The 14,667-nt window shown below is 45.9% G+C and overlaps 1 protein-coding gene across 14 annotated transcripts in view; it reads right to left on the bottom strand.

Moving 5' to 3' along the window:
• Positions 1 to 14,667, bottom strand: part of LOC118366259 (DENN domain-containing protein 5B-like) — a 146,119-nt gene that overhangs the window by 58,558 nt on the left and 72,894 nt on the right. The gene's annotated exons all lie outside the window — the stretch shown is intronic.

Below are 14,667 nucleotides of genomic sequence, written 5' to 3'. Positions count from 1 at the left end.
GCAAGTTGTTAAGCATCCCAACGCTCTGAAGAGACGAATGGCCCTGGTTGAAGTGAGGTTACATCATCCTATTTCAACCCTATAAACACATGTTAATTGCGTCGCTCCATTAGAAGCCCCATGTCCACCTCGGAGAGAGGGGTACCTGTGTGTTGAGACGAGTGGACACATGAGTTGATTGACAACCAACAGACAATGCTAAGGTAATTTCACAACAAAGAAGAGAGAAGGGTCACTTTTATTACAGAGAGTGACAAAGGGTAGAGGTGCGTGAGAGAGGGAGATCTGTACTGCACAAGCTCAGGCCAACAAAGCGGAGTGCTCACTTGAAGCCAGGCAAGAGAGTGTAAAGGACAGAGCAAGAGAGGGAAAGAAAGAGATAGACAAGTGTGTGGGTGGTGGGTAGGGTAGAGAAGGGCAAATCATTTGTTCACCCCTAAATGTTTATAAAAACAAACAAAGAATCCCTTGTTTAATGTCAACAGTCCACTACTATCTGGTGATGCTTACTGCTACAGATGGGCTTCATACCAAACACCCAGAGAGGGAACAGATCACTGAGCACTAACGACACCTGAGCAACTGTGTGTGTGTGTGTGTGTGTGTGTGTGTGTGTGTGTGTGTGTGTGTGTGTGTGTGTGTGTGTGTGTCTCGCTCTCTCCAAGCCAACATGCAAATGACCAATCTGTGTTCATCGGTTGGCACGGATTGCAACATCCTGCAACAGGCTGAAATTGCATGTCACTTTACAGCTGCTCTCACAGATGGAGGCCTCGACAGTGGAGTATAAAGACAACATCCACCGTACATCTTGACTACAGATGGATAAGACGAAGGAAAGCTGAGAGACAAAAAAGAGAAAAGAGATGAGAAAAGAGATTAAAACAATGGTGGATGGACAGGTGGACTTCAAGGCTTTCAGAAATCAGAACCGGAACCAGTTGAAATTCAGCACACCATCCTCCACGAGCCAACACAACAAGCCACCATCCCCATCCTCCACGAGCCAGCACAACAAGCCACCATCCCCATCCTCCACGAGCCAACACAACAAGCCACCATCCCCATCCTCCACGAGCCAGCACAACAAGCCACCATCCCCATCCTCCATGAGCCAGCACAACAAGCCACCATCCCCATCCTCCACGAGCCAGCACAACAAGCCACCATCCCCATCCTCCACGAGCCAGCACAACAAGCCACAATCCCAATCCTCCACGAGCCAGCACAACAAGCCACCATCCCCATCCTCAACGAGCCAGCACAACAAGCCACCATCCCCATCCTCCACGAGCCAGCACAACAAGCCACCATCCCCATCCTCAACGAGCCAGCACAACAAGCCACCATCCCCATCCTCAACGAGCCAGCACAACAAGCCACCATCCCCATCCTCCACGAGCCAGCACAACAAGCCACCATCCCCATCCTTCACACCAGATAGAGCCGTAAGATAATAAATCTGGACTTCCCCCATCATAACGCTACTGACACCTTTCATCAATCACCATGGTGTGGAGCTCAGCGTTCACCAAGGCCCCATCAGATCTCATACAACAGTCCATCTGTCTCCATTACAAGTTTCGTGCAATCACTCTCTACATGTCCGACCAAGTATGGTGTGAAAACGCGCTTGTGATGAATTTTCACTTTGTTAAAAAATTAAAAAAATTATAATTTGGGTTCTGAAATATTCAGTGGGGTCGCTCAAATATATAATTAATCTTATGTAAAAAAAAAAAAATTGGATTTCGTAACCTAATACATCCGATAATAAGCACCGAGCTCTGTTGATATAGCAGTGCAGGTTACACGTAAACAAATTGAGGATTTTACGTTTTATGGTCGTTGTCTTTAAAGTAGTTTCCGCGGGTCGCAAAAAACTAAATTAGCATGATGAAAAAGCTATGAAAATAAAACGATTGGTATGCGCTCAGCGCTTCAAATAAATGCTTGCTTTCGTGAAAAAATGACATCAAATAAAAAGTTGGTTAATCGCTCCGCATTATTGACCATCCTACAAGGGCAAGGGTAACTCCATAAGGTTTGGACCATTGGTTGTCAAGGGGGATTAGCTACACAATTTGACCCATTGGTCAAAAGATGCACCCTATAACAAGGCTTCCATGAGGAGAACAGTTGCTCCTGAACTGGGTGGAAAGTACATTTGGTGTAGTGGTTAGTGTTGAGGGTCGACTCGATCCATGTTACACAAGCACTAGAATGAACTCTATCAAAAGGATAACAGACAGTACCACTCCTAACCTTAACGTATGGGAATAATCCATGTTCACTTTGAATAGTTCAGCACAGCCCTTCGCTATGATCCACTGTAACACCTTCATGTAACCGACAGCATATAAGACAGAAAAACATGGCCCTCACAAAGAAACTGAAACAGATCAGAAAACGCACATAAACTATTTTGATGAGGAAGAACATGGACAGATTGACTAAAAGCAGTCTGACGTTTACGGTCTTGATCGTCACGGACGCAGCCGGAGAATCTAAGGCAAAGTGACTTTTGCAACAACCTCGGTCGGTGTGGCCAACAGACCGACTCAAATAAAGCAAACAAGAGCAGAGCGAGGTACAACAAAACAACTTATTTCCCTGGTGTGGAAATGAGGCTTTCAGAGAACAGAGATTTACACTTTGTGTTTCATCCAGGAAAAACACAATGACATTTTTTTATTAATTTTTATTTCACCTTTATTTAACCAGGTAGGCTAGTTGAGAACAAGTTCTCATTTACAACTGCGACCTGGCCAAGATAAAGCATAGCAGTGTGAACAGACAGAGTTACACATGGAGTAAACAATTAACAAGTCAATAACACAGTAGAAAAAAAAGAGAGTCTATATACATTGTGTGCAAAAGGCATGAAGAGGTAGGCAAATAATTACAATTTTGCAGATTAACACTGGAGTGATAAATGATCAGATGGTCATGTACAGGAAGATATACTGGTGTGCAAAAGAGCAGAAAAGTAAATAAATATAAACAGTATGGGGATGAGGTAGGTAAAATTGGGTGGGCTATTTACCGATAGACTATGTACAGCTGCAGCGATCGGTTAGCTGCTCAGATAGCTGATGTTTGAAGTTGGTGAGGGAGATAAAAGTCTCCAACTTCAGCGATTTTTGCAATTCGTTTCAGTCACAGGCAGCAGAGAACTGGAAGGAAAGGCGGCCAAATGAGGTGTTGGCTTTAGGAATGATCAGTGAGATACACCTGCTGGAGCGCGTGCTATGGGTGGGTGTTGCCATCGTGACCAGTGAACTGAGATGGTGGAGCTTTACCTAACATGGACTTGTAGATGACCTGGAGCCTGGCGACGAATATGTAGCCAGGGCCAGCTGACTAGAGCATACAGGTCGCAGTGGTGGGTGGTATAAGGCGCTTTGGTAACAAAACGGATGGCACTGTGTTAGACTGCATCCAGTTTGCTGAGTAGAGTGTTGGAAGCAATTTTGTAGATGACGTCGCCGAAGTCGAGGATCGGTAGGATAGTCAGTTTTACTAGGGTAAGTTTGGCGGCGTGAGTGAAGGAGGCTTTGTTGCGGAATAGAAAGCCGATTCTAGATTTGATTTTAGATTGGAGATGTTTGATATGAGTCTAGAAGGAGAGTTTACAGTCTAGCCAGACACCTAGGTACTTATAGATGTCCACATATTCTAGGTCGGAACCATCCAGGGTGGTGATGCTAGTCGGGCGTGCGAGTGCAGGCAGCGAACGGTTGAAAAGCATGCATTTGGTTTTACTAGCGTTTAAGAGCAGTTGGAGGCCACGGAAGGAGTGTTATGGCATTGAAGCTCGTTTGGAGGTTAGATAGCACAGTGTCCAAGACGGGCCGGAAGTATACAGAATGGTGTCATCTGCGTAGAGGTGGATCAGGGAATCGCCCGCAGCAAGAGCAACATTGGCGTTTGCCCTGATAAATGTTTAACAGCTGGAGGGAGATTACGCCCATCCACATATCAAGTAGCTACTACTGTTCATTCACAATCTCGGCACACCAATCCATTCTCATTTTAACAGTATTACAGACTCCAGCCAATTCCCTCTCAATGGTGGTGTGGAGAGCCTACAGCAGCGAGCCATCTGAACTGAACTCAGAATGAATCAACTGAGAATGTCTCCGTCAGATTTTGTCCAAGTATATTTTTCAGATCGGAAAATACAGAATCATTCTAAAGACTCGCAATTCATGGTGGATGGACAAAGAAATGTGTTTCGTCTTGTAATAGGCCTAAGAAGCAGGTGGGAAAATAACTGGACTACAGCCAACCCCTGCCTCCTACTTCCCTCTTCTTCATTAGAAACTCCACTCCAACTCCTAAACACCAAACTCATCTACACTGTCACGGCACAGGAGTTCTCTTTCCCTTTCTGCCGTTGGAGTCGGGGTTCAACGTGGAACATTGTTGGGGGGGGCGTCATAATGAAGCTTGGGAGGGGCTGCGGGCGGAGAAAGCATGTGACAGCACTGATAAGGGGAGAAACTGTTGACGGCTCATATCACTTAGCTCCCTGCTTAGCAAGAATGATGCAATGTTTAGAGATAAGGAAGAGACTCCACCCGAAGTGGGGTATGAATACCACCACAGGGGAATCCATGTCTGTGTCTGAATTACAGCTGTGTCGACCCGTTGGGGAGAATTTTACTTGGTTAAGCTTCTCTAGTGCCCGTGAGTTATTTGCTCTGATAATTAGAACCTAACACTGCTGACTGTGACTGTTACAGAAAAGCGCTTAAGCGGAAAACAATCACAGTCCTCCAGCAGGGTGAATGTCTACATCGCAAATGACACTCGGCTTCTAATAAAGTGCACTACTTTTGCCTTCGCCCTCTTGTGCACTCTACCTGCCTCATTCTCTCGCTCCCCCATTTAATGGTCTGCTTTCATGAGCAGATCATTAAATTAATGATATTTCAATGGAGCAGACAGGAGAAGTATAATGTATGTTGTATGTTGTACATAGAAACAGAATGGCTAGAACATATAGGGTTCTGTGTTAGCTCTAGTCCTGCATTGCCAGCCCATTGTCCCCCTCTACTCCATCCTTTTCCATAAACGGCGCTCTTTATGAATCATCAGCGTGTGACGGAGAAGAGACAGTCCTAGCCAATGACTACCCACAGTCTTTTAGGCTTTATGGTCACCGTGACACTACCACCGGAGCTATTTATTACATGTCTTTATCATGGCGGTGTGTCTGTAGGCCACTGAGGAGCTCTCAGCCTCTGCTGATCTCTCTGTCAACATGAGACCTGTAGGGACAGCCTGGGGATGTAGCGACAGCCAGTGTGTGTGCGCGCGCATCTTTGTCCTGTGCAAGACACAGAGAGGGAGAGAGAAACAGAGAGAAATAGAGAGAACAATGTGTCCTAATCAGATTGCGGTCACGTATTGTTTACCCAGCAGGCTTATCACAGGGCACAGGTCGCTGGATGAGTTGGAGCTCGGTCAAAGAACAAAGTCGACATAACCGGCCAGCTAAGCGTCCCCAGAAAGACACAGACACACACACATTGAAAGATCGTTTCCCAGCAGCCACAACAGAGAATGCCTTCCAATTAATCCCTAGCAGATTGACCATACTGTGAAGCAATTGGATACATATCCCGGGGTTGTCATGGCAACTAGATGTTCTGGAATGTTCCGAGGGCCTTGGAGGTTGTTGGTTTCCTTCTGGACTGGACAGCCAATGTGACTCAGCTTTAGCCTCTATCAAGTCGTTGAATCAACATTACTATTGGCTGCACTGGAGCTCTTCAAATATATTCACAAATGTATCCAAACATCCATAATCGAACTAAGTACATTGAAACCGATATTAAAATAGAGATTCATACATGTTGACGTTACATAAAAATGCTTGTTGGACAGATTCACAGATGAGAAAAGGGCTCTAAAAACCATACCTGCTACACCAAGCTCACATATGTTGCATGTCTGTGATCATGGCAATCTCTATAAAAACATGCTTTTCTTCTCATTCATCAACTGGTCTGGCTGGCACACAGGAATGACGTAATTAATACACTTCAGCTCTTCAATGTTCTGATTTACACAACATGAATAATCCCCAACTGTCCAGTAGCATGGCTTCACACTGGACGCCGCAGCGATAGTCCCGTTGCTAGGCACCGCCAGCAGCCTACCACTGCCCTGTGCTGTAATCTGTCACGGGAGATGGCCCTGGATGGCTGCCGTGGTGATGGCTATCGGGTGTTAGTTACGTAAGGAGAGGAGGAGGCCTGGTGCTGTTCTGCTGACGGTGTGACCCGTGTTGCTAGGGACGCTGGGTGGTGTAGTATTATCATCCTGTGATTGATGGAAAGGAACCAGCGTGCACTAAACCACACACGGCTCTTCATCTGAGAGGGATTTTCCCCCTCGCTTTCATCCAGAAGCCTCTTTCTTCTTCTACATTTCTATCCCTCTCTTGCCCTTCAGAAATTCTCTCTCTCCCTTTTCTTCATCATTTGATTCTCCCAAGATATGACTATTTCCTGTCTCCCTGGGTCCCCACCTTCCTGTGTGTAACCCTCTCATTCTTTCTCCCTGTCACATATCTATTTATCTCCATCCTTCTCCGTCTCATTATTTCTCTGTATTGCCTCTCTCCCTCTCATTATCCCTTGCCCCTTTTTCTCAATCCCAGTGAGCCATTTCAACAGAGGCCTGGTCTCTTTGAAATGTCTTTCAGTGACACTGACACTGCCCTCTCTGGGTCAGCCCACTCCAGGGCAGAGACCAAACAAACAGGACATAGCACACAGACCGCAGAACCCTGGCTGTACCATTTCACCACTGGGTATAACCACTATCCGTTCTCCAGGGTACACACACCAACTGCAGCAACAACACTTGTTGCCCCTTGCATGACAGAGAGACTGAGGGGGAGGCGAGAAAGGGATGGCTAGAGGAATAGAAATTAATTGCTTGAAACCTGCATATTGGGGAAAGGGGGATAGCTAGTCAGTTGTACAACTGAATGCATACAACTGAATAGTGTCTTCCGCATTTAACCCAACCCCTCTGAATCAGAGAATTGCGGGGGGGCTGCCTTAAATCGACATCCACGTCGCGGGCGCCCAGTGAACAGCGGGATAACTGCCTTGCTCAGGGGCAGAACGACAGATTTTTATCTTGTCAGCTCGGGGATTTGATCCAGCAACTTTTCAGGTACTGGCCCAACGCTCTAACCACTAGGCTACCAGGACAAGCAGCATATGTTTTGTATAAATTGTGTTGTATAATGAGCCTTAAATATATGTTGTGGTTCTATTGTTGGAGATGCTATTGTTGGGATGGAGAAGTCAGAGAGAGAGTTCATGGAAGACTTTATACTATACCTGGCAACTGACCATTATGACGACACAAACAATACATTCTATGGAAATGGAAAACCATTATGTTATAGTATTTTTTATTTGACCTTTAACTAGGGAAGTCAGTTAAGAACAAATTCTTATTTACAATGACGGCCTACCCCGGCCAAACTTTCCCCTAACCCGGACGACGCTGGGACAGTTGTGTGCCGCCCTATGGGACTTCCGATCACGGCCGGTTGTGATACAGCCCGGGTATCGAACCAGGGTCTGTAGTGACGTCGTCTCTAGTGCCTTTGACCACTGCGCCACTCAGGAGCCTACATGTACCGGATAGGCTTTGCTTGGCTACCCAGACTCCTTGCTCCGTTCAAACGCTATGCCACGCTAAAATACGAAAAAAGGCAGGCCGTCTGATTGGTCCCAGAAAACAATGGGTTGGGCCAGAGCCAGAACACACGTGGGTGAAGCGGTGCATTTGAAGTACATAATTGGCTTTGATACTTTGATTGGTTATAGGCGATCCAATCGTTGACCACTTTGTTTTCACCACAAACCACGTCACCCAAACAACTTTAAATGTGTCATATTCAGACTAAAGTCTGTCGCGGACAACAGAACGAATGAGGAGTCAGGCAAGGGTAGGATACCACCGATTGTCATATATTGTGGCTTAACTGACATTGACTTGTGTGTAACATACATCAGGATTCTCATAGTTGAGCAGAGTGTACAGACTGACTCATTGTAGAAAACCACAGGAAGTCTTCTTGAAATTGACAAGAAACAATGGCATTCTACAGCGTCTATTCAAGTCCAGCTTCAATCCCCTCCAGAAGGGACATATTCATAGAAAAAAAACACAGCCAGTGATTTTTAAGTACATTTATGTTTTTTCTAACAAGGAAAGAGTGTCATTTGAACGTCAAATGAGGATTATGGAGGCTACCTTAATGATGTATAGTTATTCCACTAGTCTCTGCTCTGTAGAGCTACAGTATTTGGTTACAGTGATTTTCAGCACATTCCTGTGGCTCTCACTTCTTTTTTGGCAGATAATTATGTTCCTAGTGTTAGTGTTTTTACTCTTAAAATTAGAACGTATGAAAGCTTAACCAAGTTTATTCTTCCCAGAGGATCAATACAGCTGCATTAGACAATATCATTTCCACACAAGCACTGATATTTAACCCTTCCTCCTTGGCCGAGTTTCCTTCTATACATCTGAACAGCCAATGCATCTCTGTTGCTAAACAGAACCTTAGTGATATCTGTTCTTCCTCACTTCATCTGACCTGACCTCTGCCCCAAAGTGCTCACTCCTCCCCAACTCAAGGCTGTCAAGTTGATTGGTACCAGACTGTGTCTCGTCTCCTCCCAGAGGATCCCTCCCATAGGATCCCTGATGGCTAACCATAACATATCCTGACAATGTAAACGGTATTCATTACCCTCTCTCCCTCAGTGACATGAATAAGCACATTTCAGATTCTCAGAACCAAACACTAGTCAATAGGTTTCTCTGCCAGTACTGTTCCCACATAGATAGCAGCATAATAAATAACTGACAGAAACGGAGAGAGTGAAATGTCAGATAGTGACATTTCCATATACTGAGCGCCTCGCAAGCATATGTTGTTTGACTTTCAATGATGTAACAAATGGTGTTTTTACCACAGGATGAATCAAGGCCAGTTCATACAAACAGCGGAGCTAGTTGGTACACTACAAACCTCTACTAAACAGTAAACATGGTCCGTAATAGACAAAAGGTGGCACTTCAAAAAGAACCAAGGACACAGCACACATTACCTCACTATAACCATTTAGATTTATACCTAGTGTCTATTCTGGACTGCAAGTCATTCTATTATAGAAGAGAAAGACAGTGGAAGAAAATGTGACAGAAAAGCAACAAGAGAGTAAATTTAGCTTCAGAACAATCAAATCGACAAAAGCTGTAAGAGAATCTGCTAGAAGCTTATAACCACAGAAATGTGATTACTCCAAGAGCCTACTAACACTGAACACTCCCATCTAAACATGGCTCCTAGGCCACCAGTATAAATAACGTTAAGCCCCTGGTTGGCCTTACCAAAACAACAACTCGCTGTCCCAGTTGGGTTAAATGCGGAAGACATTTTGGTTGAATGCATACAGTTGTGATTGACTAGGTATCCCTTTTCCTTTCCTTTCCCCCTCACCCACTACACCCCATTCTCCCACATCTGCTGCTGCCAAGCCTAGGGAGAGAGGAAGCATATTGGAGACCGGGTCAAGGGTCACCGGGAGGGGTGTGTGAAATGGGGCGCACAGCCCTCAGTGATCAACTGCTCGTTTTGAGACTGGTCGGGGGTATATGTGTGTTTGGACGGGGGTTTGGGGGACTGACGGTGCTACCGTGGCAACAGGCTCCCAGCAACAGCAGCCCCACCTCTCGCCCACTCCTCCCTGAGGCTGGGTATCCATCATGATCAGGTGGGTCGGTTCCAACTCTTAACCTCTGATCTTGATCTTTAACTTAAAACACTTGACAGTGATCGATGGGGATAATGGTGGTGACAGTGTCCAGGACATTGATCTAACAAGCTTCTTGCTACACTACGCTGTAAGGACAGAGTAGCCTACGTTATACCTAACAAACAAACCGTTCCCCCCCATTGAATTCCAGTATGCGTCAACTTCAGTGTCTGGACATTTTCACAGCTTTTTGGCATAAATGTTATCACTAAGTTACTACTAGTATTATCACTAGGTAATAAGAGGTAAATCCCCTGACCTCCTTGGTGAAGACTACAAACAAGCAGACATGGTGACTGTGGGAGTGGAGTTGAGTAACCTTCATGTCTAAAAGGGTCAAACGTTCAGGGAAGCAGAGTGCAGAGGCTGTGGTTGAATGTGTGCCTGCGTGTGTGGAGGCCTGCGTTAGATTAGAGAGATTGTTAAAACATGGAGCACTGCTCAGTGTAGCCTGGAGGACCTGTCTGAATGGATTAAACTAACAGGCTTAACACAGCCCACAGATAGATAGCCCTGCCTACTGCCTCGCTAACTGGCCTGACTACAGATCACACTATTACACACAGGAGACGATGGCATAGAGAGATGGAGGAAATCACTACACAGTGGAGAGAGAGGGGGGGGAAGAGAGAGGGGGAGAGAGAGAGAGCGAGGGGGAGAGCGGGGGGTGAGAGAGAGGAAGAGAGAGGGGGAGAGAGAGAGAGCGAGGGGGAGAGCGGGGGGTGAGAGAGAGGGGGGGTGGGAGAGAGGGGGAGCGGAAGAGGGAAGAAAAAAAAGTCATGAGAGAGAGAGAGAGAGAGAGAGAGTGGGAAGAAGGAAGATTTCAGTGTGTGACCATTAAGAGTACTCTGCTTTGGAGGACATTTAGCTTTTGTCTAGAGAAACCTCATTGGTCACATTACCAGAGAACTGAAGGTGTTAGCCACAATGTTTACCTATTAATATGAACTGGCATCAGTGTTAGCCTATGGTTTATGTTAATTAACAGATTCCTACATGGTCATTAGCATATGTCAACAAGGGCGTGCATCAGCGCTGGCCTGTGTCATCATTAGCATATTTCAGTGTTGTATTAGCATTAGCCAAGGACTGCATTGTTCTGACTTCCAGACTGGCCCCTGGAGGACAGATGGCCAAGGCCAGCAGTAAAGCCCTTCAAATGCCTTTGTGAGGCTCCTTCATTGAGCTTGTTGACACTCCCTGTCCCACCTCAGCCCAGTTTAGCTCGTCCCTACAGGCCTGCATTCCTTTATCAACGTGTAGGTCATATCACCAGAAACACTAGTACACTTGTAGCCTACACGTGTACACTCTTGCACTCCAGGGACACGTATAGAGTTCTAGGAGACAGACGCTAGAAAATGTGCGCATGTATTAGCCAATACAGTTTATGGATGGGGTGGAATTACTCGCACGATTTCACTAACCCAACCTTAATCCGCCAGTATCAAATGTGCCGGTTAGAATAAAAGACTGGTGTGAGGAGTCTGCGGTATGAAAGAGGGAGACCTGATGAAGTACATAGCATCATTGCAGGATTGCGTACTGAAAGCTGAACATTGTTGTTCACTGGTACATGCTGCATCTTAAGTGTGTTTGTCAGCAAGACTACTTCATTTCATATTTATGGATGCTTTGTGCATGCCTTTCCCATCAGTGGGGGGTTAGAGTGAGGGGTGTGAGGTGAGGCTCACTAGGATGGAACACTGACCTAATAACTTTCCCTGTACAGCTGGTGTGCCAACCTCAACTCCCAGAATAGCACACACCCTTTCTCACTTTTCAGCTACACACACACACACACACAGCAGCTGGTCCTAGAATACAGGGAACGAACAACACATTGGTGGCGGGCCTCTGTTAGAGTGGAACCATTTCTGTCGCTCTAGTCACCAGCCAGGATATATATATAAACCACTTCAAGACTCTGATACAGTCATTGAGTAAGACTTCTATTATAGTGCCACCATTAAAGTGATACGAAAAGGATTTTGGCAATGAAGCCTTTTATCTACCTCCCAAGAGTCAGATGAACGTGAATCATGCTAGCTGTTCCCATAGACTTCCAGTCGTTACGCTACAGCTAGTTTGTTTCGCGAGCCAATGCTACTTATTAACTTCCTTCATATTGGATACAGAGACATAAAAATGGTATCCATGAGTTCATCTGACTCTGGGATAGTAGCTTTTTGGCTTCATTGCCAAAATCCCGAACTATCCCTTTAATAGGAGTGACACACACTTCAACTCTCCTCCACTTTGGAAATGTTTCATCTCTGGAGGACAAACATTGAGGTCGAAGCCAACAAAAAGTGTGGTACTACCATGCTCACTGAATGAACAAATAGGGAGATAGACGGCATCCACTGGGACAGTGACCTCCCCAGCAGCCACACATGCAGGTGGGAAGGCCGGTCAAATCCACAGGAAGTCTGGCCCTGGCGCCTAGAACAATGGACTTGGGGAAACAGGCCTACTGCCACACAAAGGGACTGGGAGGGGGATGGAAGGAGGGGAGTCAGAGCCACATTAACAGCTCAAAATAAGCAAGGCCAAGCCTGAGCCTAACGTGGATCAGACTGAAACCAGCCCAGACCAAACCAGCCACTGTAAAACAGGATACAAGCCAGGCTTGGGCTGCTATAGCGATAGCTAATAAAGAAGAAGCTCACAGCGAGTGGCGACATGTTGATGTCAATGATATCCATCACGGCCATCTGAAGAGTGTCGTGGGGGGGAGAGCAGTGGGCGAAGAGCAGCTTGATCTGAATTGTAAATGAATGTCAGTTTGGATGTTCAGTTGCTCACTGGGGCAGATGACAAAGCCCTGGGGATGGGATGCTGAGTGAGAGGGGGAGGAGATAACGGTCTACAAATGGCTCCTGTAATGGATTCTACTAGAACTTTTCCCACCGCGTCTGTGGATAAACAACGCTACGTTTAACGGACCTCCACAGCAGCCCACAATAGAGCACTCAAAAGATCAATGGAGAAAATGTTGCAGCAGACTACCAAAAACACACACACAAATCAGACAGACCCATTGACATAGTGTAACATAATGCCCAAGTATAGGTATAGTTCTTTCTGAGAGACTTTGCTGAGTAGTATTCTGTAGGATTAAGAACAGTAGAGTTAGGATTTTGACAGGTGGTTCCGTCTCAACTATCTAATCATGTTTGGAGACAGATTGATCAAATCCCCTAAAGAAACTTAAACTCAGTCCCACAAAGCTTGGTTAATCATCACACCAGAGATACAGTCTCTGAATGATCTAAATCAACAGCAACAGACATTCCACTCCAGCCACTCTTCTAACGAATCACTCCAACACGCCATCTCTTTCTCTCACCCTGTCCTTTCCTCTCCTTTCCTAACAGCCGATGGCTCAACTCCTCCGACTGTTAACTTGTGCCCCAGTTCAACACAGACACACAGGCAGATGATCAGAGGGTTGGGGTGATCAGTGCGAGGGCAGCAGACAGGGAGGCATATGGGCTCATTGTGGTGGATGCTCAGCAGTGTCACATCTGAGGATCAACGACGCGCCATAGCCTGAGATCAACACACTGGCAACAAATGGCTCCGGTGCAGACTTAACCACAAGCAAATAAAGAGAAACAGCAACATGAATTGTCACAGAGACAACACACACACATTTGTAGAGACGAGACAGGAACACAGACAGGAACATCCCACAGTGTCATAACCTGATAGCCGTTGAACTGCCTGTGCCATATCATTCATGATGCCTCCTCACCCTGGCGCAAATTAATCCTCACAGAATCTAAATATTAGCCCCAAAATAACACCCCGATCAGCACTCGGATTGTCCCAAAATCCTGCCCCCCCCCCATAGAGAGGCTAAATGTGTCTGATTAAACACGCAACTAAAGGAATCCTGAATCCTCCCATTCTAGAGTGTTGTGCTTGGAAAGTACTAGAAGAGCTGTTTCCCCGAAGGACAAAGGATCCACATCACAAGCGATCACAGCTCACTCACTTCAGGTAAAGCTGTTCCATGGAGACGCTCAGACCGTTAAGTAATTCTGAACGTCTAGTTATATAGAGACTCAGCCATGGAGACGTGATATCATCTGCAACAACAGCATGACGAGACCATACAGGAACATTGTCTACTTCAACAGAACCACGTGCAAAACCCTCAATGTCAAAGAAAGCTCCCTTTCTATAGAAGGACTATGTCAGAGAGGAAATATTTGAACACAACAGGAGAAGACGAGTCTGAATCTGCCAGGTAATTCAATTTGAACAGGATGCAAACTAATTAAAAACATGCAGCAACACCAGAATACTGCTCTTTGGCAGTGTTCCAGTGACTCTGAACGCAGCTCAGTTGGCCCCTGAACGTAGCCAAGTGGAGGCTGGCGATCGATGGAGGGCCTCTGCTTTTGTTCTTAGCGGGCTGTGCACTTTGTTCAGTCACTGATGCAAAACGGGAGGGGTGACCCTGAAATCAATACTGGACCTGCATGGTTAACACAGAGTACTTAGAGCTTGCTATCGCACTGAACAAACACACAGCCTCGCCAAACACAAACAGAGAGAGGACCGGAGTCCAACGCTGATTGAACCTAAAATATGTGCAGAGATATAATCTCAGTTCTTCGAAACTGAGGAAGGGTACATGGGGTTTTAACTATTTTATTAGTAAAATAACGATGATTATCCTCATTAGCAGCCTTTGTAAACAAAAACATCCTAAAAGCCTCCACTTTTGCATCCTTCACTGTGCTTCACTGAAACACCAGCATCATAAGAAGTGTTGGAGTTTTATCATTGA

The sequence above is a fragment of the Oncorhynchus keta genome, chromosome 33 (assembly GCF_023373465.1).
Source record: "Oncorhynchus keta strain PuntledgeMale-10-30-2019 chromosome 33, Oket_V2, whole genome shotgun sequence".
Taxonomy (NCBI): domain Eukaryota; kingdom Metazoa; phylum Chordata; class Actinopteri; order Salmoniformes; family Salmonidae; genus Oncorhynchus; species Oncorhynchus keta.
This window is presented reverse-complemented; position numbering and strand designations above follow the sequence as displayed.